Source organism: Bidens hawaiensis, unplaced genomic scaffold, assembly GCF_021521415.1.
Source record: "Bidens hawaiensis isolate Kalapana, Puna unplaced genomic scaffold, B.hawaiensis_p1.1 tig00015979_1, whole genome shotgun sequence".
In the NCBI taxonomy this organism is placed as follows: domain Eukaryota; kingdom Viridiplantae; phylum Streptophyta; class Magnoliopsida; order Asterales; family Asteraceae; genus Bidens; species Bidens hawaiensis.
In genome coordinates, this window is record NW_027492441.1 from 313,460 (window position 1) to 339,391 (window position 25,932).

The window sequence follows — 25,932 nt, forward strand, 5'->3', positions numbered from 1 at the left end:
TGCCGCCATTTATCTATGACATTCTACATATGATCATTTACGTGCTTTTGGATGTGCTTGTTATCTGAATGCCTCAGCAACACGCCTACTCAAGGTTAATCTTTTCCATTATTCAAGTCTAATCAAGCTTCAGTTATATAGAGATGAGATGAGACGTGTAGAGCGAACAAAAGAGCTTTTCTAAGCTATTATCCAACCATTTTATCTGTAATATGAAGGGTTAACAATAGCAGTTGTTCTAATGTTTTGATAAGTGAGGAATCGTCATTAGTTGGTGATTTGTGAGGGGAACACACTATCTTGATATAAAGTTGTTTTGTATCGGGTTGGGTTGGGAACTCTATCTTAATATAGCGTTAATTAGTTATTAGGTAAAGACTCACTATCTTGATATATTATCCAACCATCTTAACTGCAATCTGAATGGTTAACAATAGCAGTTGTTCTAATGTTTTGATAAGTGAGGAATCGTCATTAGTTGGTGATTTGTGAGGGTAACACACTATCTTGATATAAAGTTGTTTTGTATCGGGTTGGGTTGGGAACTCTATCTTAATATAGCGTTAATTAGTTATTAGGTAAAGGCTCACTATCTTGATATAGTGAGATTAGAAGAAATTGCAAAGCTAAGTACTTGGTGTGCTTGATGAAGAATGTGACCACTTCCTTTTAAGAGTGAGACTTTTGTATTGGTAATCCTTTCCATTCAGGGATAAGATTAGTGACGAAAACTCTCGATTGAGTATCGAGGAGAGGACGCAGAGTAAATTAGTTAACAATCACTTGAACCTCTACAAATTCGGCTGTGTCATCTCTAACCCATAAATATTTACTTATTTGTGTTTATTAGTATACGTAGTGAAAAGAGTTTACCAAAGTCATTAGCTCGTTAAAATCGGATTAAAAGATAAGAAAAACTATTCACCCATCCTCCTTGTAATTTTCTACGTATAACTTGTATTCTTTTATGCATATTCACGTATGGCAATTAACAAATTTATATAATAATAAAGTGAGAGAATTATGCTTTAATCTTTTGTACATTGTGCATCCAAGTGTGTACAATGTAATATTCTTTTTTAATATAACTTTTATTTTTTTTACTTTTGGTCCCTACACTTTTTCATAGTACAAATATGTCACATTTTAGTTTTAGTTGTCAACATTTTTCCACTTTCAACTTTGGTGCCTTATATTTTTCATCTTTTACCTTTTTTTGTTTAACGTTTAAGCTTGAATTTAACGAGTTAACACGCTACAATGCATGTGTGTGGTTGAACGTTATGTCTATTTTCCCGTTTAACAGCCCCTTCGCAACGTATAGATGTTAAGTTGGCTTAGTTATTTTTTTTATACTTTATGATCCGGTCTAATTTTTGTGTGTTAACACGATGCAATGAGCGTATGTGGTTCAACGTTTTTACGTCTACTTTTTGTGTTTGGGTGCAGTCAGCCTCACTTCGTCTTTGTTTACTTATGCACGTAACAATCTGCGTAATCCGTCTAACCCTTGCGTTTCTTTATCCGGGTCGACTTCAGTCAGTTCGTCCTTTAACGATCTGGGAGACTGTACTTTGTCATGTGACTTTTGTGGTGCTATTTTCTGGAATGTTGAAAGACTTAGTTCGGGCCCGTTTAGTAGAAGGCCTAGGTATAGTCAGTGTCGTAAAGGTGGCCGTGTTCGTTTACCCCTTCGTTCTGGCTCGCCTACAAATGAAAAACCTTATTGCGCAACAAGATTATCTTGAAAACGTATGCGCCTACAACTCAATGTTTTCAATGACTTCATTTGGTGCGAAGGTTGACCGTTCAGTAAATAGCGGTTCGGCCCCATATGTCTTCAGGGTGCGGGGTCAAATTTCCCATTGGCTTGGCAGTATGTGTCTGGATAATGATTAGCCTCCAAGTTTTTGAAGATGTATGTGTACGATACCGCCAATGAGACACGTAACAGACTGCGGCAATTTAATCAACGCGAAGACGGTGACCTAAAGGAGCACATAATACGATCCATAGTTCGCATTTTGTATTATCACAATGAATTAGTGAAGTTGTTTCGTACTGTTCGGTATCTTTGTTCTTCGAACAACGTTCCTGATTTTCATGTATGCCTTTACAATTCTGTTACGCAACCGTCATACGATAAGCCTGCACCTAAAACTATAGGAGCAATTGTACATGAAATCGTAATGGGTGCTGACGATTTTGATATTGTTGTACACCAAAGAGATAGTCATCCACAGCGTATAAATAAGCTAAACAGTTTGTACATGCCGTTACAGTATCCACTATTGTTCATTTACGGTGAACATGGCTGGTCTCCTGAAATGCGTCTTACATGTAATGGTGATACTACAAATAAGAACCTGATAATGAACATGTACTATAGCTATCATACACAATAGGCATTCTTACTATTCAGTAATTTTGAGAAGCGGTCGTCTTTGTCAGCAGTATTTGGTAGATGCTTATATATGTATTGAGCTAAGCCAACTAGATTACATCCGCTAAAATTAGAATTTTTTTAGAAGCGAGTTTTTTCAAGGAGTATATGATGCTATGGCTAAAGGAGACACCAAGGGGTATAGTGTCGGCAAACGTGTAATATTACCGTCATCTTTTACCGGTGGTCTAAGATATATGTACAAACACTACCACGATGCGTTTGCGATATGTCGTGTGTACGGAAATCCACAGTATTTCATAACCTTTACCTGCAGCGTCAAGTGGCCGGAAATTGTTCGCTTCATGAATCAGTTTCCGCATCTGAAGCCGCAAGACCGACCTGCATTATTTGCAGAATCTTCTAGTTAAAGTTTGAGGCCTTCCATTTGTATCTCAAACGTACACAACCGTTTGGTGCAGTAATTGCTGTTAAGATTCTGTCATCTAATTTACCTTCTTATCTGAGACGATAATATATGTGCGTTACACCGCAAACTCACATTCATAAGAGTGTTCTCCTTCAGATCTATACACGATTGAGTTTCAGAAACGAGGCTTGCCACACTGCCACATGCTTATTTAGTTTCCCTAGCGGATAAGATTATTTTGCCCGAGGATCTTGATCATCACATTTCCGTAGTTGTACCAGATCCTAACACTGAACCTGAGTTATACAAAATTGTTACAGAGTCAATGATGCATGGGCCTTGTGGGTTAGCAAAACCTAACGCAGTATGTATGAAAGGGGGTACATGTTCTAAAAGCTTCCCAAAGCGTTATCAGCCTAGAACCATATTTGACAAGAACGGATATGTACACTATAAGAGGCCTGTCAATGGGTTTTGCGTAAAAAAATGGTGTTGATCTTGATAACGCTTATGTTGTCCCTTACAACAAACAACTTTGCTTGTATTTTAAAGCACCATGTTGATTAAATACTTATTCAAATATATAACTAAAGGTATCGACTGTGTTCGCTTTAAAGTAACTCAAAGTGACCCATATGCTCAGCCCACACAGAGTTCCACGCCATCTAACGTCAACGAAATAGATAGCTTTGTTGATGGTAGGTATATATGCCCTCATGAAGCTTCCTGGAGAATACTAAATTTCGCTATACACCATAGATACCCCGCAATTCATACATTAGTTGTGCACCTCGAAAACATGCAGATTATCAATTTCAGAGACCAACAACAGCTAGAAAATATTGTCAACTACCCGTAAGCCAGGCGCACTGCACTAACATAATGGTTTGCGAATAATGAACACAATACCAGTGGCTGTCATATTTGGTACATCGATTATCTATATGAATTTAGATGGTATGAAAATGGGAAATGTTAGATACGGCGCTTAGACAAATCAGTAACAACCATTGGCAGACTTGTATGCATACATCCTTCTTGTGGTGAAACTTTCTACCTTCGCATGCTACTGAATCACAAAGTTGGATGTACATCCTTTACCGATGTACGAACCGCCAACGGAACCATACACAACACTTATAGAGCAGCATGTGAGAAATTGGGCTTGCTTGTGGATGACAATGAATGGTTGCTCGCTTTTGATGAAGCTAGGTCATGGTCGACACCTAAAGAACTACGCATGCTTTTTGCCCACATATTACTTCACTGTGAGGTGTCGAGTCCGGTTAGATTGTGGGAGAATCAATGGACGTCAATGGCCGAAGACTTCACTAGAAACATCGAAACCTTTGCTGTTGAAACACATGATTGTGTTCCAGAAGAAACATTGCGCCAATACGTCTTGTATGAGCTTGAATTTATATTAAATTCATACGCGACTGACTCATCTCTTAAGAAGTATGGTCTTCCTATGTCCAATGAAAAATTAATTTGTAGTCTACAAAACATGCTACTTATGGAAGAAAAGAATTATGATCGAGAAGAGCTTGCACAACAACACATTTTCTACATACAAAGTTTGCACCCACAACAACGAGAGGTCTATGACTACGTAACTACATCTTTAAAGGCAAACAATCAAGTACTAGCATTTTTGTATGGACATGGAGGTACCGGAAAGAAGTTCTTGTATTAACCAGTTGCAGCATCCGGTATTGCCTCAGTTGCAGCATCCGGTATTGCCTCATTACTTCTCCCATCTGGTCGGACGACACATTCATGATTCAAAATACCAATCGACCTAACTAATGAATCGAATTGCAATATCAGCAAAAACACTCAATTGTCTCAACTTTTAGTGGAAACAACGCTGATCATATGGGACGAAGCACCTATGAGTAATATAAGTGCTTTGAAGCACTAGATAGGACGCTAAAAGATATACTTAATAACAACAAAGATCCATTCGGTGGAAAGTCAATACTTTTAGGCAGTGATTTTAGACATGCCCCTCCTATTGTTAAATGAAACGCTTCAAAGTCAGAAATCATATAGTCTTCCTTGCCTCGATCATATTTATGGTGCAAATTCAAGTATTTTAGGCTTACCCAAAACATATGTGTTCTCCTTCCGAACATCAGCCCAGACAAAGCAAATGAAATCACAGATCTCTCAAATTGGTTGTCAGACATAGGCAACGGCTTATGTGGCTTTCCAGACGATGAAAAGAATGATGATTCAAATAGCTTTCACATCACAGAAAGATACATCATCCCATATGAGAAAGACTCTGTTCTGAAACTTGTATGATTCATATACGACGATCATACCCTTAAATCACCGACCCCTTCAGATCTTGCATAAAAAGCAATAGTTTGCCCCAAAATTCATACAGTTGACTTGATCAATGATGTCATTCTAAATATGTTACCAGGCACACCAACCACGTACCACAACACTGATCTGGCAGTTCCACACCAAAAACTATACAGATCTTGAAACATTATACCCAACCGAGAATCTTACTACACTTAACATTTCCGGATTCCCACCACATGAATTAAAACTGAAAGTTAACGCTCCCATAATTCTGTTAAGAAACATCAACAAAAAAAAGGATTATGCAACGGAACCCGACGTATGATAACTCAGCTCCTACCTAGATTGATCGAAGCTCGAGTAATAACGGGCACATAAATAGGCCACAAACTTTATATACCCAAAATCTGTATTTCCCACAACGACAAAGAAAAACCATTCATCTTCAAAAGAAAACAGTTTCCAATCAAGCTATGCTATGCAATGAGTATTAACAAAAGACAAGGTCAATCGTTAAACAAAATCGGTATCTACCTACCACAACCCGTTTTTAGCCATGGCTAATTATACGTCGCACTCTTAAGTGCAACATCACCCGATGCACTAAATATACTAATAAAACCCCAAGAAAACAAAAACAACAACGAAACGAAAAATATGGTATACTATGATTTCCTTGATGAAATCAATAGAACCTAGGTAATAGCAAACTTCTAAAACAACACACTACTGTAAATCATGCCTTATTTTTTAAACTTACATTTCTCCTTAATTACAAAAACATTCATAATAATCGTTATATTTAATAAAACCATATGATATTTGTTGTTTACATGCAGTAGAAGATTGATAAGCACTCCACGAAAACATGAGGATCCAGAAAATACGAGACATCCATAACAAAAGCAATGGTGCACCGCTTGAGATAAGAATACTCAACACATGGCAGCCATTCAAGCGGCCAGAAACATGTTTCCAACTAGCAGATATAAACGTAAGACAAATTATTTACGAACTTCTTAGTAGGAACAAAACTCATTTGCTAATGACAAATTTCTATGTTTAAAATCGGTTCCAGGGTGACGCCATTGAAGCTGTAGCAGCTGCTCAAAACATGGACTTCCTCATCAACTCACTTCACATTGGTCGATGCTATCGCATACAAAACTACATCTGCACCGGAAATCGATACACTATGAGGACATTTAACCATGAGGCGTCAATTAGACTGGCCAAATACACATCAGCAGTTCAGATAAAGAAAGAAGACATTCCAAACTACCACTTTAACTTCATGCCACACAACATGCTTCTTACCCGTGTAAACAACCACAACCTACTAGCAGGTACCACATGGCAGGTTTAAAAGAAGTAAAAGAACATTTGGTTTTGGTTCCAAATGTGTAGACTGAAATTTATCAAAACCCATTATGGGTTTATTGTTTACAATGGGCCGGGTATCGACGTATCGGTAATGAACGAGTTTTGATAACCTTAGTCGCATACTCGATTGTAAAACTATATCACTTACTCATTGGATATCGGGTACTCATTACCAGTCAAGTTACTAAATTTCTCCACAAGTGTTGAAATTTCTGTAATTTGATAGGTATCACCTAATATCATATATATCTCAATCAAAACTTATCGAAACTACAATTAGTTTAATATCCTACCCGTTTTTAACTAAAAGCAAATCAATGCTTAATACTAAACAACAACAATACACTAACACAATCGGCCATATAACTTATAGGATGTCTTGTACACGTGTCAAATATACCAGACAACGAAGACAATGTCAAAACGTTGCTGACTATAAACAATGACAGGTAATTAACTAAGCTTAGTACTACAAATATAAATTCCACACCAAAGCTAACAACCCTTTACTTTTTACCAGTGACAACTCAATCCTTGTGACATTATGGCCCGAAATTGCTCGATAGCATCTGAAGAACCACCCGTCATCATCGCAGTAACATCAACAAAAGTGCAGCAACTATCCCGTAAGTATCCTAAAAAATCAAACAAAGAAAACTGCTTAAGTGCTTACTTTCAACTTTAAAACATCAAACTACATTATTCATAAAGAATGATCAGTTTCATTAACCCAAACAGCTCAACTCAACTCCTTCCACCACAATCTTCATAAATCCTCCTATCCCAGAACTGACACAATTAATCAACTGGTACGCTCACTTCGTGTTATGTTCGCCATTTTTCGTTATCAGATAGTTTACATTTTAGGGATTGTTGTATTTATTTTATAGTACTTTAGGTCTATTTAGAGGTTTGTATACCGAAAAAAACACGGTTTTGATGGTTCGGTATCGGGCTTATTTTGTACCACACTACCGGTTAACCTGGTTGAAGGAAAATGTTTAGCTAAATGAAAAATTTGTGGTTGTTGGTTCAGGACCAGCCTTTCGGTTTAGATAATGAAAATCTTCGATTTGGTGCTGGTTGGGATGTGTCTGAACCACACTTACATACCGAAAAAAATCGGTTAAACGAAAAATCTCTTCTTAGTGGTCCCGTACCGAGCTTTCGGGATTACTCTGGTCGTTTATTAAAGTTTTTGTCAATCAAAGTATTAGTTAAAGTTGTGGTCGAATATATGTAAGGATATCACTTAGACTATTTAGATAATATTTATGTTTATTATGGTAGGTGTCGCCATGTGCCTTGGTGTTTTAAGTTGTCTTTACATAATTTAAATTAGAAACACATATTCTTTGCCTTTCAGTTTTCTTTATCAGCTTAACGAAACACTTTGGTATGGTGGTTCCATACTGGACTTTCCTGTAGCTTTACAAATTTAGGCTTATTTTGTATATATAATCGAAAACAGTTATTAAAACAACTCCAAAATTTATAAATACCAAATTTGTAGATTTTTCTATATTTCGAAACCTAAGTTCATGATTTTTCTTGAAGTTTTGGCACTATAACGGATTATTTTCGTTAAGATTCATAAAACATCATACCAAAATCACCACTTCAAATTTCTCGACAAAAATCATTAACTTTGTGACCAAATAAATAATCCATAACACTCTAAAAGAATGCAGATCCATTTTGAATTTCCTATACCAGAAAAGTTTGTTTTAACGGAAAAGTTCGTTTGTAGGTTCGGTTCCGGGCTTTCTGGTTACTACTTGGTAAGCATTGTATATATATTATACACACACACACGCACACACACGCACACACATAACTAGCTTGAGACCCGTGTATACACTGATATTCATACTGATATATAATCATCGGTATTCTTTGCTAATAACAATTTTTGGTATCATTATAAAATATTCTTATACAGTTGTTATACAACTCTAACCACTTACAGGTACAAGGAACTAGGGCACACAACCGCAACAACTCTATACGTCCACCCGGCCCAGGAGCAAGAACCAAACTGTCCATAACTGAAGCAATGGAACTGTTCAACACAAACACAACGGTACGTTATTTGCAACAGTTTTATAATATAAAATCAAGTGATTAAAACAAAAGTAACACTACCCAATTTTTTAATTGGCATAGAGGAAACAGGTTACCTGCATCGGAACAATAACGGAAATCAATGTTGCTAACAACAAAACCTGGTACTACAAATCATGCAACCTGTGCAAAAATAGAGCATTCAAAACAGAGGTTGATACACCTGACAAAGGAAAGCAAGTCGGCGAAAAGAAGGACTTCTACATATGCGAAGATCAGGAAATCGTCACCAACATCATATCAAGGTATACAGTATATCTTTAATAAACAAATACGGCTCATAAACTTTCTAACAAACCTACCTTCCATATATAAAGGTACTACGTATCAGCAACCATAGAGGACGCGTCTGGAAAAACCACAACTTTTTTCGATGACATGATGACGTCACTCATAGGTCAAAGTTGCGATGATCTCATTCAAAAAGAAGGCTACACTGATGCCACTACCTTCCCAGAACCATTCCAGCAAATTAGAAAAAAGTTCCGCTTGCAACAACACAAAGATATCAACAGGAAACCAAACACCGCAATTGTCACACGTATAACAGAGGCACCGGCCGCATCGCTCAGCAACAAACAACCGGTTACAAAACTACCAACAACAACACCCACAAAAGAATGCAACAAAAGGGCTTAACCAACAGCAGGTGCAGAACAAGAAACACCGCTAGCAAAGGAGGCGAAGAACTGAACCCGCCCCACAAACGTAACATTTTTTTGGGCCACTGAAGGTAAACAGAAAACAACAAAATAAAACACTCATACCAATGCATTGCAGGACAGACTAGCTGAAAGACTTCAGTTGCTAGGAAGCATGATCCACAATTAGATCAAATAAAGCAAGCCGGCAAACAACAATCAATCATTTTGAAAACACATTTAGTCGAAGGCATGACAACAAAACGTCGTGAAGCCAAACGCTATCCTATAACTACCTAAGCTAATGTAAACTGTTAGTGAAAACTTTATCTATGTAATGTCTATGTTATTGCTTCAATGAAATCAATGTACATAAACTTAAAAAAACCTTGCCTACTAAAAATATCTCATAACATAAACCATACATAACTGGCCAAGCAAAAATAAAAAACAAAGCAAGTTTTCTGTTGCAATTAAGTTCTGGTTTCACTTACCTTGAATACTTATCCTTGAATTGTCGAATTGATTTCTGAACATATCGGTACCAACACTTGAGCCTACTTTTGGTCTATTCTTTTCCACCACTGTTTCTCCACCTATTGGTATTCCAAAAACCTCATGAACTACTTGTGGTGTTATCTTAACAATATGGTTTCCCATGTTTAATTCATTTAAGGTCAGGATCATAGTTCATAACAAACCAATATGCCAATTGACTGGGAACGGTTATAATATTCATTGTTAACAATGATCCAAATCTCATTTCTTCAACACACTTTTTTCCTTCTCCATTCATTACTTTGATTGCTTCAAAAATATTACCTGGTGCACACCTCATCCAAATCTTTGTATCTATATATTTTTGGAATGGTTTTCTGTAACATCCTACTTTCGGTTATATTAATAAAATAAACTTTGTCTATTTTATAGTGGGTCGTTATCGGTTTAGATAAATAGAGTATGAGTTGGGCTAGTGTTGGGTAAATGGATATGGGTTATGGACTTGGGGTATGAAAGAAGAAGGAAAGACCATGGGCTTAAGCCCATGACCCCTAAATATAAATACCATTAATCATCACTTAATCCACATTCACACATATTCCATACACCACCCAAAAAAACACACTTAAGATTTCTCTCTAGTTCTTCCTTATCCCTAGCCGAAATCAAGAAGGAAACCGAGCACCGACCCGAGGTAATGATAGTTTAATATTATATGAGCTTAACCCGTTAGATATAGTTGCGAAACGACGAGCCGACACCGTTAAACCGTTTAAATCACGAGATCCTGGTGGAATCGGGTATAAACCGAACCTATGATGAGCTTAGGGATCACCCTAGCTCAGATCTGGATTGAACGGGGCGAAAAAACGGTGAAAAACGAGTTAAAACTCGTTTTTTCCGGTGAGTTCGTGTTTTTCCGGCGGCTTTCCGGCAATGGCGGCACCGGAAAGTGGCACGAGGTTAAGGGAAATGTCAGAGAATGTTCTGACATTCTCTGACCTAACCCTAGTTCGCTAGCGGAGCCAAACGAATTAATAGGTGATTCGTTAGCTGATTCGTATAAGGGAGCATAACAAACTAGACTTAGTTCGTGCTCAGATTCGTTAAGGGTAATATAACGAACTAACTTCCACTTCGCTATGACCATTCGTTAACTGAGATAACGAATTAAAAAGTCCAATTCGTTACATGGACTGATTCGCTACATGAACTGATTCGTTATAAGGTCCAATTCGTCATAAGGACAAGTTCGTTATAAGGTCCAATTCGTCATAAGGACCAGTTCGTTATGAGGTCTAATTCGTTACAAGGCCAGATTCGTTATAATAGTTAATTCGCTATGAACTCCCATTCGTTAAGAACTGAATAACGAATTAGAACTTTGATAAAATGACAGAACAGTCCCCGGACTTATAAAAGAATAAATTAATTACAATTAGGCCCTTGAACTTTTGAGTTAGCAAATTAATCAATGATTCAAAATCTTAATGGAAAATGTGTTACGACAGTTAATGGAAATAAAATTTTTTCAAGCTAACCTGGCAGCTCGAACCCAGTCAGGGGCTCTGCCCCTTGGACCCTGCTAGGGGCTGCCGCCCCTAGACCCCGCTGCCAAGAGCGCTGCACCCGGACCCCAGTTCGTTGTGGGTTATGAAAAAGATAGAAATATGATATGAGATAGAATAGTTAATTGATACATGTAAATATTATACAGTTAGCCGTGCACAGCTCAAGAAAGGAATTACCATTAACGGTGAACGTAACCAACTTCAGGTGAGTTTCTAGCCCCATTTCTTATTATGTTTTCGGGGTTGTGTGCATACTCGATGTGATTAGATAATACACTTATCCTAAGTGATAAGTGTATGCCATATATGTATTATGTGAAATGTATGAATGGTTTCTTGCCGGTACATGAACGATCTTCGGAATTGCATGTACTGCCAGGAAATGGTTGGTGTTATATGGATGTTGTAATATGAAGAATGAAAGATGTATGTATGTGCCAAAGTTAATATTATGTATATAGAAAGTATGTTAAGGAGGGATGGAAGAAAGGGTACCGGACCCTAATAATATCCGAGGATGGAGGGTACTGGACCCTAATAATATCCGAGGATGAAGGGTACCGGACCCTAATAATATCCGAGGATGGAGGGCACCGGACCCTAATAATATCCGAGGATGGAGGGTATCGGACCCTAATAATATCCGAGGTATGTAGGGCGAATGCTCTTTATAACGTAAGGTTAGATATGTATGTGTATAAAAGATTGATGGACAGGTTAAGTATGTAATGCGTACCTACGGGCACGTGTATGTGTATGTAAAGTAAGTTATGTGATTAACTAGAACTCACTCAGCGTAGCTGACTTTTAGTATGCACGCAGGCAAATAGGTTGAGGCAGCTAGCATGATTGAAGACACATGACATGGAATCGAAGAGACTGGCATCTCGAAGAAATGTTGTGATGTTTTAAAGACCTTGTTTTGTTTTAAATGACCATGAATGTTTTTATAAGACAAGATTTGAAGATTATGTAATATATTATGGTTGAAGTTTAATGTTCCGCGAATGTTTTAATTAACTCTGATATTAAGAACCGTGTTTATGAGTAAATCCAACACCAAAGTAGGGTTACCGGTAACAGGGCCTTACATTTTCTACAACGTGTTGTACGAGGGGTTGGTTTTTTGCCTTTTTCTTCGGTGTTTCAAAGTCTGAATCAGAATTTTCTTTCTCGACTTGTTTTTCCTTTTCTTTCTTATCAGCCTGTTGTTTGTGTTCCACCTTTTTCTTTTTAAATTTCAATGTCTTGATTGACGTTTCAAAGTCTGAGTTTGAATTTCTTTCTCCAGCTTGTTTTCTTTTAACTTTCTTTCTTGCAGGTTTAAGCTCTTTTTCATCAATTGGTTCTTCAGTCCTTTTTGTCTTTTTAACATCTATACAATTAATTTAACAAAAAATATGATTAGTGTTTTCCAATACGTTTTGTTACAACACTAATTTAAAACTTATGCTAATACGTTCTGCCTATAATCATTGTTTTCTAATACGTTTTAGTTATCTCAGAACTTCTACCACAAAATTTCAACATTAATACGTTCTATTCCGAATATAATAATAATTAGAAACAGCTTATGCAAATACGTTTTGGATGTCTAAAAAGTTCAAACCTAATACGTTCCAGTGATAAACAAATTTGAGATGTCAACCCTAATATGTTATGTTCCGAATGGTCTACTAAAATTAGTTTAAACATTTTTAAATTAACCTAATACGTTCAAGCAAAAAAAAAAACCATATACACTAACACGTTCAGTTTGAAATAACCTAATGCAATACAGTTCACATACTCAATTTAGTCTAATATGTTTACTTACAGTTAACATACCTAATAATTACCTAATTTTTATTGTTTTTTGAGGTCTGTCGTGGTTCTCTTTCGACCGTTGTTCTTTATTAACCTTAATAATCAGCTTGTTTGAAGTCGCATTTGCGCACGAGCTTGCATTCAGCTCCATTTGTAATAATTTGTTTGTTTCTTACAATTGATTTTGAATGTTGTTTTATGATTTTGGAAGTAGTCGAGTTAGTGTAAGAATGTTAATTGAAGAACGTATTGCCGAACGGATTTGGGGAAAACTGATTACTGATTTGGGGAAATTGGGAAACTGATTTGGGGAAAGGAGGTTTAGATTGAAATATCTTTTGGATGGAATTGCCCTTTGGATAACCGGTGTATCTTCAATTTCGTTTTAGTTACAAATATACCATCGCGTTATATTAGACGCTCCAGATCCTCGCGTACGTAATGTACGATAGGGTATTAATGTACGTTAACCACTCTATACACACACACACACACACACACTAGATTTTATCCCCGTATTACGGGGATTGTTTTATTTTATTCGTTTCTAATATTTATATATAATTTTTATATTTCAGTTTTATTTATCGTAAGGAAGTTAATAATATACTTGGATTTGACAATGAAAGGCTTTCGCAAATTAATGAGATGTTATAACCCGGTTTAAAAGCAATATTGGTTTGGTGAGACCCGTGACCCGCTTATTTTTTACTATAAAATTGTTTCTTAATTATAAATAACATATTTAAAAAAAAATCAAATATTAATGTTATTATATCCCTATATTATAGGATTTTCTTATCAAATACTTGATGAGATTAGTTTTTAAGTTAATGAGATGTTATAACTGTTGGATTTAATGGTCGGTTCGGGTCAAGTCAATGCGGACCGACCCGAATATGATCCGGTATGAGTTACACCGGGGGTAACGAAAATATAAACCCGCTTAAATGTTAACCGGGCCCGACATAATCATTAATATGCTATAATGGTGGATTAGGCTTTATCTTGATCATTGGGCTTGAAGCCCAATGGGCTTATATTTGGTTAAACCCTAAACCATTTACTATATATAGTATACTATATATACTTAAGGTTTTTAACCTAATCCTAACATAAGATAAACCCTAGCCACCATTCAAACATTTTTCGGCGCCCGGAAGCCGTCATCCACCAGTCACCACTCACTCCCTTTTGGTCACCGCATCCACCTCTGTCGCCCCTTACAACCCATACATGTTTTTAAACACCTCACCGCAAGTCAAGCTCGTTTTTCCGGCGACCTTTTGAGATTCCGGTGAGTTCGTTTTTCCGGCAATAAGGATTCCGATGACCTATTGTTATTGGGTGCTGCTGCTACTCTTCGCCGACCTCCGTGTTCCGCCGTCTTTGTCTTTCTCCGGCGCCATAAACGTTTTTCCGGTGACCCGTTTGGTCACCGGATCTTAGTTCCCGGAGCTTGTTGTTAGCTGCGGCTTTTGTCGTGCATCACCATTGCCACTGCTGGTTCACAGCTGCTGACCATCTTCGATTCCCGCCGCCACCGCCGCCGTGAGCCGCCGCCGTTGCCGGAATAATCGGACTTTGGTTGTGTCGTTCGTCTAGCACGTTTCGTTAAACCCTCGGTGTCTTCCCGGTTTCGATAACCGAGGTACAATAACTTAACTAGTTCTATGGTTGTTTGTTTTATATTTATTATTCATTTTGTCGTGCTCGTATATGTTGTAACCGGATCTGGGTTCGGGTTTCCGGTTCGCTTTAATCTTTTATTTTCCGCTGCGTTTTATCATTCGTTTATATATATAAATTATTAATATTGATTAATAATTATTAAACGAAATAATTAACTAAAACGGGTTAAAAAGTTTGACCGTTTTCGTTCCGAGCCACCGTTGAAACCCAACAGTGGTATCAGATCCGCGGTTACAACGTACGAGTCGATCCCGGTTCGTTTAAAACCGGATCTACATCTTAAACTTTAAATCGTTTAAAGTTTTTGATCTAGATTTATTTTCGGGTAATTTTAGATTTCGTCAAAAATTTTGTTTATTTTATTTGACCAAGTCAAAAACGACCCGAAATTTATTTACTTTGAATATGTAAATCCGGCCCCGACCTATGTTTGTTTGGTTGTGTTTGATTGTTGAGCTTGTTTTGGCCATATGGATGGTTCAAAAGTTGTAAACGGTTATTATTTATTTTTCGGTTTTCTTTTGGCCATACAGATGGTTCAAATTTGTAATAGGGCAAATTATTGTTAGTTTATAAATTTGTAATTAAGAAGACGCGAAGATAACCGAGGATGAGCTCAAGGATTTCTTGGAGTTAGTGGGAGTTCGGGCAAGATGACTGGATGCATGAAGAAGTCCATCCTTGTGGTTGTTTTGTGTTGTGAACCCCTTGACCCGATCGGTCTCCCTAATTGGCTTTAGCGAGACCGATCACCTTTTTGGCCATAAGGATTTACATATTTTTATTTGCTATTGTGGTTGCTTGGATTGTTTATAATAGAATTATAATATCAACGACTTAATACCAAATAAATTTGAAAATAAACATTTTATTAACCAAGTAAGTTTTGCAAATTAAAAGCGTTTTGATTTCCAAAACTAATAACTTAATAGATTTTCTATTAACTTAAAATTGGTTATTTATCGCGACAAACTTAGTTTTTAATAGGTTATTTAAAACTAAGTGTCCTGAGAGATGAAAGGGTTCATCAAATCGTCACGATAATAAATATAGTAAAATTTAACTTTTACTCTATTTGGTAATTTTAAAATTAATCCCACTTTAAAAACCAATAGTTTTTGCCAATCCTACTACAAGTCACACTTGAGGCATAATGCGAAATTTCGAGTGTTTGGAGCTACAACACCACACTTGTTTTCTAGCCTATCCCATCAAGGTGAAAGCGTTTCGTTGACACATCCGGCCCTTTCACACGTCACTATAATAGGACAACTATTACTTTACTCTCCTGTTACGTGCTAAATCTGTCTGGAGACTTAAAGTGGGCAAAGATGAGGCTAAACGTATCTATACAGACAATCGTTGTCTCTATAGGCCTCATAACCGAGAGTTGTGCTCTATTCACAATTGGCAATCGTTGTCAGTCTGCCTAACCACTTATTAATGTTGTGTGCTACAGCTTCCTTTAATGACTGGAAGCCGGATTCTCATGCTCCTATTTCATTAATGTTATTGGGTCATTAATAATAGGACTACAACGTTGAAAATACTTATTAAATTTACTTTTGCTTAATTAATCAGATGTCATCAAACGAAAGCTCACCCTACGCCCTTAAGACTATCATTGAGAAGGATGAACTGAACGGTACCAACTTCATCGAATGGCACCACAACTTGAGACTTGTTCTCACTATGGCAAAGCGCTTGTATGTTCTCGATGGACCTGTTCCAACCGAGCATGAAAACAACACAACCGCTGATCGAAAAGTTCTTGAGAAGCATAAGGATGACTCGGCTGATGTCTCCTGCATTATGCTAGCCACCATGACTTCTAAGCTTGCTAAAGGCTTGGAAGACTTTGGTGCCTATGAGATGCTTGAGCAACTCAAGGGCATGTTCCAGAAACAAGCCCATCAAGAACGTTTCGACACCATGAAACAACTCATAAGTTGCAAGATGGTAGAAGGGTCTCTCGTCTTTGGGCATGTTCTTAAGATGAAGGGGAACATCGATCAACTCAAGAAACTTGATTATCCCATGCCTGATGAGATGGCATCTGATTTCATCCTCAACTCTCTCCCCAACTCATACGACCAGTTCGTAATGAATTTCAACATGAATGGTTGGGTGAAGACAGTGCCAGAGCTTCATAACATGCTCAAGACGGCTGAGATGAACATTCCTTCTAGGACCAATCAAGTTCTGATGATTCGATCTGCTGGTGTCAAGAAGCCTAATCCCAAGAACTGGGGTTATAAGGGTAAAGGCAAAAAGAATGTTACCATTGCTGCCCTTAGTGCCACCAATGCTAACAAGGGGGTTCCAAAGATACCACCGCCGCCTCCTGAGGAGCGCCAGTGCTACTGATGCAACCAAATGGGACACTGGATGCGAAACTGTCCCGAGTACCTTACTGAGATCAAGATGAAGAGAGCCAATGGTGAAGGCTCTTCTCGAGGTATTTCCATATACGTTATTAAACTTTTCACTGTCTCTAGCAACACATGGGTATTTGATACCGGATGTGGTTTCCACATCGTTAATGTCTTGCAGGAGCATGAGAAGTGGAGGGAACAAAATAAAGTCAACATGGAACTCATCGCTGGAGATGAGAAGAGAGTACCAGTTCTGGCAACTGGAGTATTTCATTTTACTTGTCCATCTGACCTAGTTTTTCATTTGAATAATTGTTTGTATGCTACTAGTTTGACCAGAAACATCATTTCAGTTTCGTTATTGTTTGAACAAGGTTTTAAGTACGCTTTTAATGGCATTGCTATTTCTGCTTACTTAAATGATATCTTTTATTTTGAGGCTAAACCTCGAAATGATATATATGAGATTGATGTTCAAACTAATAATAACGTATATATAATCTTTCAAAATGTATCCGATCTGGCATCAATGATACATTTCTATGGCATTGCCGACTTGACCACATAAGCAAGACAAGAGTTAAAAGACTCCAATCCGAAGGGATTCTTGAATCCACAGGACCAGACTTTTTTAACAATTGTGAGTCTTGCTTAGCTGGCAAACTCGCCAAAGACTCCTTCACTCATAAAAGTGAACGAGAAAGAGATCTGTTAGGACTCATACATACTGATGTATGTGGACCTTTTAGAGCTATATCTAGAAACCATGAAAGATATTTCGTTTCTTTTATCGACGATTCTAGTCAATACGCTTATGTGTATCTTATGAAACACAAGCATGAAACTTTTGAAAGGTTCAAACAGTTTCAAAACGGAGTGGAAAACCAACTTGGTAAAACCATTAAGATACTTTGATCAGATCGAGGTGGAGAGTATCTCAGCTTAGAGTTCATCGCTCATCTAAAAGAGAGTGGAATTGTTTCACAACTCACTCCATCTGGCACACCCCAACGTAATGGCGTGAGCGAGAGGAAGAATCGAACTCTGCTAAACATGGTTCGAACGATGATTTATAGAACTAACTTGCCTCACTCCTTTTGGAGTATCGCCCTTATGACCGCCTCCCGCATTCGTCGGATTCTATAACCAAAGCGGTTATTACTTCTTTCATCCTGATACAAATATGATTTCTATCAAGAGGAAGGACCACTTCCTCGAGAAAGAATTTCTCGATCAAGGAACTGGAGATTACATTTTCGATCTTGGAGAAATTCAAGAACCACAAACAACCGCCGAGGAAGTTGTAGATCAACAAGTTATTGTTGCTGATACATCAGACATGAACACAAGCGCTCGCAGAAGTAGTAGGACTCCCGCACCAAATCCTAGATACCTATGGCATCTGGATGGTCCAGAAGTCTTATTAGTAGCCAAGTATAGCGACAAACCTACTAACTACAAATCTGCAATCTTGGATCTGGAATCTGAGATACGGCGTGAAGCCATGAACGCCGAGATGCAATCTATTCATGGCAATCAAGTCTGAAACTTGATTGAGCTACCCCCCGAAGGTCGGGCAATAGGGAGCAAGTGGATTTTAAGCAGGCATCTCGAAGCTGGAATCTTCACTTTGATGAGAAAAACAAAGAGTTTGATTTTATCAAAAATGAAGATGAGCCTTGTGTTTATAGAAAGGCTAGTGGGAGCACTATATCATTCCTCATCTTGTATGTGGATGATATACTGAACATTGGGAACAACATTTCTATGCTTAAGGAAGTTAAGCACTGGTTGGAATCTTGTTTTGCAATGAAAGATCTTGGAGAAGCCGCATATATTCTGAGAATAAAAATCTATAAAGATAGATCTAAGCAGATTCTAGGGCTAAGTCAAAGTACTTACATAGACAAAGTAATGGTACCCTTCTCAATGGAAAAATCCAAGATAGGAGCTGTTCCATTGCTAAAAGAACCGTATTAGCAATTCGCAATCTCCGAAAACGTACATTGAGACAAAGCATATGCAAGCAATTTCATATGCTTCAGCGATTGGCTATGTCATGTACGCTATATTATGAACTAGACCTGACGTACCATAGCGTGTTTGGGGGAGTGGAAGAGGAGCTCACTGTAAGATGTTACACTGACGCTAAATTCCAAAATGACCGAGATGCTTCTCGCTCATAATCTGCTTGGATGAAGAAATTCATAGCTAACCTCGATCTAATTCCATGTTTAGGAAAATGATCGACGTGATATGTGATAACACAGGTGCTATTGCTCAAGCCAAAGAGCCCAATATTCATCACATGGCCAAGCACATTTTTAGTTTCACTATGTACGAAAAATACTGGAACAATGTGACATCATAGTAAGCAAAGTAGACACAGATCAAAATCTAGCTGACTTGTTCACTAACCCGGTTACTCAGGACAAGCATAAAGATACTATCAGGCTTAGACTTGCTAGTGATTTATTTTGATTTAGTATTTGGATGTATGAACGTTTAATCAGTTGTACTTCTCTGTTCACTTTTGATTTAATGGTTAACTGCAAACGTTGAATAATACAACGGTGTTCATTTTAATACGTTTAATCCATGAATATTGTATTCTAAATTATCCGTAATCGGTCAGGCTCGTGGGAACGATTCTGAATTAAGACTATTCTGACTTTGGACTCAAGCAGTTGACTTCCAAACTCACAGACCTCATTATGAATGACATTGGATGTAACTCGCATCAAATCATCTTCATGGATCTTGCTCATAAGATGTTTTGATAATAGTATGCTCATTTAGTATCCTTAGACCTGAGATACATATTAGAACTTTCGTTTACCGAGGAATATTCTTTGATCATGTCAAGCGCTGTTGCGTAACTGCCAGCCATAAAGGCATTGATTGGGAATGTTTTGGAGTTCAGTGAGAGTTGTATGTAGTCAAGTTGGGATTCTGTACTCTTACATTAAAATGTAACAATTAGACATATTGGCGCCCTCATTGATTTAAACTGGTAAAGTGTGAGGCCTCACCCAAACTTACTGTGTGTTTGAATGGACCACTTTGACTCTATATCGAGAACTACAATAATTGAACATTATATGAGATTGATTTGATCCATGTCTCATTGTTCAATTGATGTCTTATACAGAAAGGATAGATGACAACGATTACTATAAATTCATTATCTTCCAATAAGGTATTCCAAGATACTTTGGTTATGGATTTAAAAATGTCGTATTTGGTTGGGGACAGCTATGTATAGCTAGAACGCCTCTGGCTGTTAGCGTTGTGATACTTGACCCAAATCCGTCCAAGTGGGAGACTGTTGGATTTAATGGTCGGTTCGGGTCAAGTCAACGCGGACCGACCCGAATATGATCCGGTATGAGTTACACCGGGGGTAACGAAAATATAAACCCGCTTAAATGTTAACCGGGCCCGACACAATCATTAATATGCTATAATGGTGGATTAGGCTTTATCTTGATCATTGGGCTTGAAGCCCAATGGGTTTATATTTGGTTAAACCCTAAACCATTTACTATATATAGTATACTATATAATACTTAAGGTTTTTAACCTAATCCTAACATAAGATAAACCCTAGCCACCATTCAAACATTTTCCGGCCACCACTCACTCCCTTTTGATCACCGCATCCACCTCTGCCGCCCCTTACAACCCATACGTGTTGTTAAACACCTCACCGCAAGTCAAGCTCGTTTTTCCGGCGACCTTTTGAGATTCCGGTGAGTTCGTTTTTCCGGAAATAAGGATTCCGGTGACCTATTGTTATTGGGTGCTGCTGCTATTCTTCGCCGACCTCCGTGTTCTGCCGCCGTTGTCTTTCTCCGGCGCCATAAACGTTTTTCCGGTGACCCGTTTGGTCACCGGATCTTAGTTCCCGGAGCTTGTTGTTAGCTGCGGCTTTTGTCGTGCATCACCATTGTCACTGCTGGTTCACAGCTACTGACCATCTCCGATTCCCGCCGCCACCGCCGCCGTGAGCCGCCGCCGTTGCCGGAATAATCGGACTTTGGTTGTGTCGTTCGTCTAGCAAGTTTCGTTAAGCCTTCGGTATCTTCCCGGTTTCGATAACCGAGGTACAATAACTTAACTAGTTCTATGGTTGTTTGTTTTATATTTATTATTCGTTTTGTCGTGCTCGTATATTTTGTAACCGGATCCGGGTTCGGGTTTCCAGTTCGCTTTAATCTTTTATTTTCCGCTGCGTTTTATCATTCGTTTATATATATAAATTATTAATATTGATTAATAATTATTAAACGAAATAATTAACTAAAACGGGTTAAAAAGTTTGACCGTTTTCGTTCCGAACCACCGTTGAAACCCAACAATAACTTGCTTAAGGACTATTTGGGTTTGGTGAGACCCATACCCGTGAATTCGGTTCAAATGCATGAGAAACCTCCATCTACAAATAATGCAATATGGTGGCTTGAGAGAGTGTAGGGAACAACCAGAAAGCTTTTAAAGGTTTCGTTTATATATATTATAGATAGATATAAGTTTAATTATTAAAAATAGATGTAAAGGTGCTCTTATAAATTCAGTATATGCTTGTAGTTTTGAGAAGATAAACTTTGTGGTCTTACAAATTCAGTCGATTATAGATACTTTTGTTGAAGTATGTATATTTATCATACCATGTGCTCATCAAATGTTTATTGAAACGAATCTTGTTTACATTTTGTTTTCTTTGCACGCGATAACTCCCAAATAAGAAAAACCATAGGATTTTGCTTCCAATTTCATAATCCAAGGGCAATATTGAGCAATATATTCAAATCTTAAAAGTCAAAATCAATATGTATGTAACTATAGTATACATGATCTTTGTGTAACTTGTAATACATTTTTTGTAAGAGATCCCTAAATTGAGGGACTATTGAATGGGTGAAGAGTCATTCATGTTCACTGATTTGAGAATCATGTGCCATGATTGATTTGATTTGAAGTAAAGGAGAGTATGAGAATATAGAGTAAAGAAGGTCACGTGGCACCCATGTGAAGTCAAGGAATTTGGTCTCTGACTCAAAACATGTAAATACTCTTTATTTAGTAATGTCAACATCTTCCATTCATAAGCCTGTATCCCAGTAATATTGTAGATGAGTCAATTGTACACCGAAGAGTCATGTGAACCTTAAGATGCTTATATTTCCATCTTGACTAACTAGGCCACAAGCTTAAACGAGTAAATATAACATTTTATCTAATATAATAAATAATATTATATAGATAATTATGATACAAAAACTAAACATATAATATGTAATACACATACACACACACTTATGTATTAACATAATTATACACACATAAATATAATTATTAATAATCATATGTTTTTTATCAGTCATGTACAACTAGAACTTTCAACCTACTTCGCCTTGATGCCCATCTCATCTAGAAGGTGGGTGTTTGATCACCACAATAAGGTTTTATATGGATCTAATAGGCAATAGGTATAGGTGTAGTTTAGGAGCCGGTAGAAAAAAAATGTGACACATTTAACTAAGAGTAAATTATTAAGAGACAGACGGTCGACATCTTTTGTATAATATAGATGGTTAAAATTGAAGGACTTCTAAAGTTATATAACAGTTTTATATACATTAGGTACATATGAAGTTATACAAATTTTTTATATAAACTTTTAAAACATGGAAAAATATAATCCAACAAGACAAGGAATCATGGGATACTCAATTATCACACTTTCAATCTACATTATAAAAGAGGAAACAAATAAAAGACAAGCCAAGTCACATCACATGTATGGGAAAATGATTTATGCTCCCCATCTATATCACAATCATATGAAGCATGAAAAATATAAAAACCTAACCCTACTGAGTCAACTCAGTTAATCTCGATCGAGTCAAACTAATGTGTCGCCGCCGGTGCTGGCCCCGCAGGCTTGCATTGATAACACTTGGCAAAAAGACCGAACGTATCAACCTGTCTTATAAAGTTGGTCATACTTGCCCATCCACCAAATCCAAACCCGACCACTAGGACCCACACGACTACAAACGCGTTGAGCACGTACATTGCCGCCCAGCTCGACATGAAACGAGGCGGCTTCTCAGCCGCATTCTGAAAAATAAACCGACATTATAAAAAACCAAACCGAGATAACTAGAGAGTTATAAAATGTGTTGTGCATTAGTGTAAATATTACCTGGCGAGCAGCGGCTGTTCGGTAAGTGAGCATATGGGCTAGGGCTGGGATGATGTAGACCGTGAAGCTGACCAAGAGTGCCCCAACGGCGGAATTAATGGGTCCAAAGAAGGGGAATATAATGGCCAAGAACCATATGGGTATGACCACGGGCAGCCTCGCTACTGCGCGTAAAAAGATGCTCTTTGTGTCGTGCATTCCGATTACCTTCTCCCACACAAAGTACAATGGTGTACAAGCGAATCCAAAAGTAATAAACTGTACGTCCATTACTAAAAGTTTAAAAGTGTAAGCAACAACCCCGTATGGCAAAAAGGATAGCCATGTAAATACTAAAAGGTCACTTTAACATACAATTCAGATAAAATATTTATATGGAAATGATGAGACTGATGATCAAGTATATCATCACCTGGCCTGATAATCATGTTTATAATTTTAACAAAAAAATAAAAAGTGCCCTTTCAAATTACCGAATATATGTATTCCTTACTATTTTTATTTCATATAATTCTCTATAACTTTATTACCCAAGGAAGCTAAAATAAAAAAATAAAAAACTAAAAGTTAAGGAGTTACCTGATGAATGAGCATGAGAATGAAGCAGCGTCACGCCACCTGGTCTTGGGAAGGAGGGAGAAGGCGTTGGAGTGGTTGAGAAGCTGATCACCAAACGCCCAGTACACCGCAGCAGACGACGGAAGAGTTAATGTGAAAACATACAATGTCGCAAGAAAGTAAATATATTTAAACTTTCGGGGCTTCCACATAGCGTGCATAATTTCCCTTTAAATCAAAACATAATAACAAAAATGTTGACATTATAAATCACTTACAGATTAAACAAACTTGTATAAAAATAAAATAAAGTTTAATAAGGGCCCATATGATAAGTGAAAAGTTACGGTTTATATAAGTTTACTGAATGTGACAGTGGCACTTACACTGTGACGGCATGTCCACCAAAGGTGTACAAGATATTGGTAGCTCCGGTGAAATACAACACCAGCTTCGTCGGACCGGAGTGCTCGACCCCATCATCCTAAACCACCATTTTTCACCAAATTAGATCATGACAATTAATTATACATCAAGCATCAAAACATTGAGAGGTTCTAGAAAAAGAAAGAGTAGAGATGCACCTGGCCATGAATTAGAGCCGCAATCGCCATGTACCAAGCCGTGTAAGTGGTCATCCCGAGTCCTAGAAAAGACCAAATCCGGTAGTTATGAAACGACGGGATGAATACGGTGGTCGCACAACATGCTCCAAAGATGTACGTCCATGTCCTCTTGTCCAGATTATCATTTATGTAGTATATGTTACTGTCAGTTCATATCCAAAAACACTCAAAATCAGATCCAATTTTGACCAAATTAAAAAAAGTTCAAAACTAATGGTATTTTTTACAATCAACAATTTAATTGGAATCTTAAAAAATAAATAAGATGTGTAGAAAAATAATAAAAGATAATTAAACCTTGCACAAGCTATGAGTTGAATAACAGAGCCGAATAAAAGAAAAGTGCAATTAAAAACTAATCCAATTGCTTTCCAGTAAGGTCCCAACAGTCCATCAAGAACTTCAAACCACTACAATTATTTAATAATCATAACCAGTTAGTGTCACATTTAACAAAACATATAGTAATAAATTAATGAAAGAAGGAAATGAATAATTACCTGTATAACATGGTTTTTAAAATTAACATTTTCCTTCTCCTTTCTAGATCTATACTCGACATAAAGCACACTGATAAGGTACGCAGTCCAGCTGCCCAAAAGCCCATAGAAGACTTGTAAAACAATCCCTGACGCCATTCCCAGTTGCGAAAACGTTAACAACACTTGTGCCACCTGCATAATAATAAAAATAAATCCATCACTTTCTTTTGTATTTTATTAATATGTGTATGTAGTGGACGTGTTACTTGATTTGAAGAGCAGCTGAACCATGCGTCCCAGGCGGACCCACCGTGCCAGAGCATGCTCTTCATGTCGAATCCAGAGTGATCGGAGTCCATATCACGCTCGCTCTCGTTGAAGTTGGTTGACTGAACCATTGATTCGTCGTTTTCGCCAGACATTTTCTTAAATTATTATATATCTGTACAAATAAATATTCAACTCGGATATATATCAGAAAGTTGAAAACAAGTGAATAAAGATGAAAATTGAGTAGGATTACTTGAGATGAAAATTGACCCCGGTAATCCATCCGGGCAACAATGGAAGCCTCTAAACGGACATGGCCAAACACCCTCATCAATAACCCCGGTCATACCACCCCGCCCAACAAAACACCCCGGTAGCCACGAACCACACCAAAAGAAAAATAATAATAATAATAATAATAATAATAATAATAATAAACAAAACTTGAGTTGAGTTTGAGGAATGAACACCCGAACGTAAGAGGTAAGAGGAGAGCAACCACTCATTTCCCTCCCCTCTTCAAACACAAAAAAAAAATGATTATTTCATTGAGGCATTTT

At 37.5% G+C, this 25,932-nt stretch overlaps 1 pseudogene across 1 annotated transcript; it reads right to left on the reverse strand.

The window, feature by feature from the left end:
* Positions 1-22,973: 22,973 nt before the first annotated feature.
* Positions 22,974-25,528, reverse strand: LOC143550276 (auxin transporter-like protein 4; annotated as a pseudogene). The gene is made up of 8 exons (XR_013138297.1): positions 25,369-25,528; positions 25,121-25,294; positions 24,918-25,030; positions 24,579-24,762; positions 24,381-24,478; positions 24,016-24,222; positions 23,437-23,694; positions 22,974-23,351 (listed from the first exon to the last, which is right to left on the reverse strand). The product of XR_013138297.1 is annotated as an auxin transporter-like protein 4 (transcript).
* Positions 25,529-25,932: the final 404 nt, after the last annotated feature.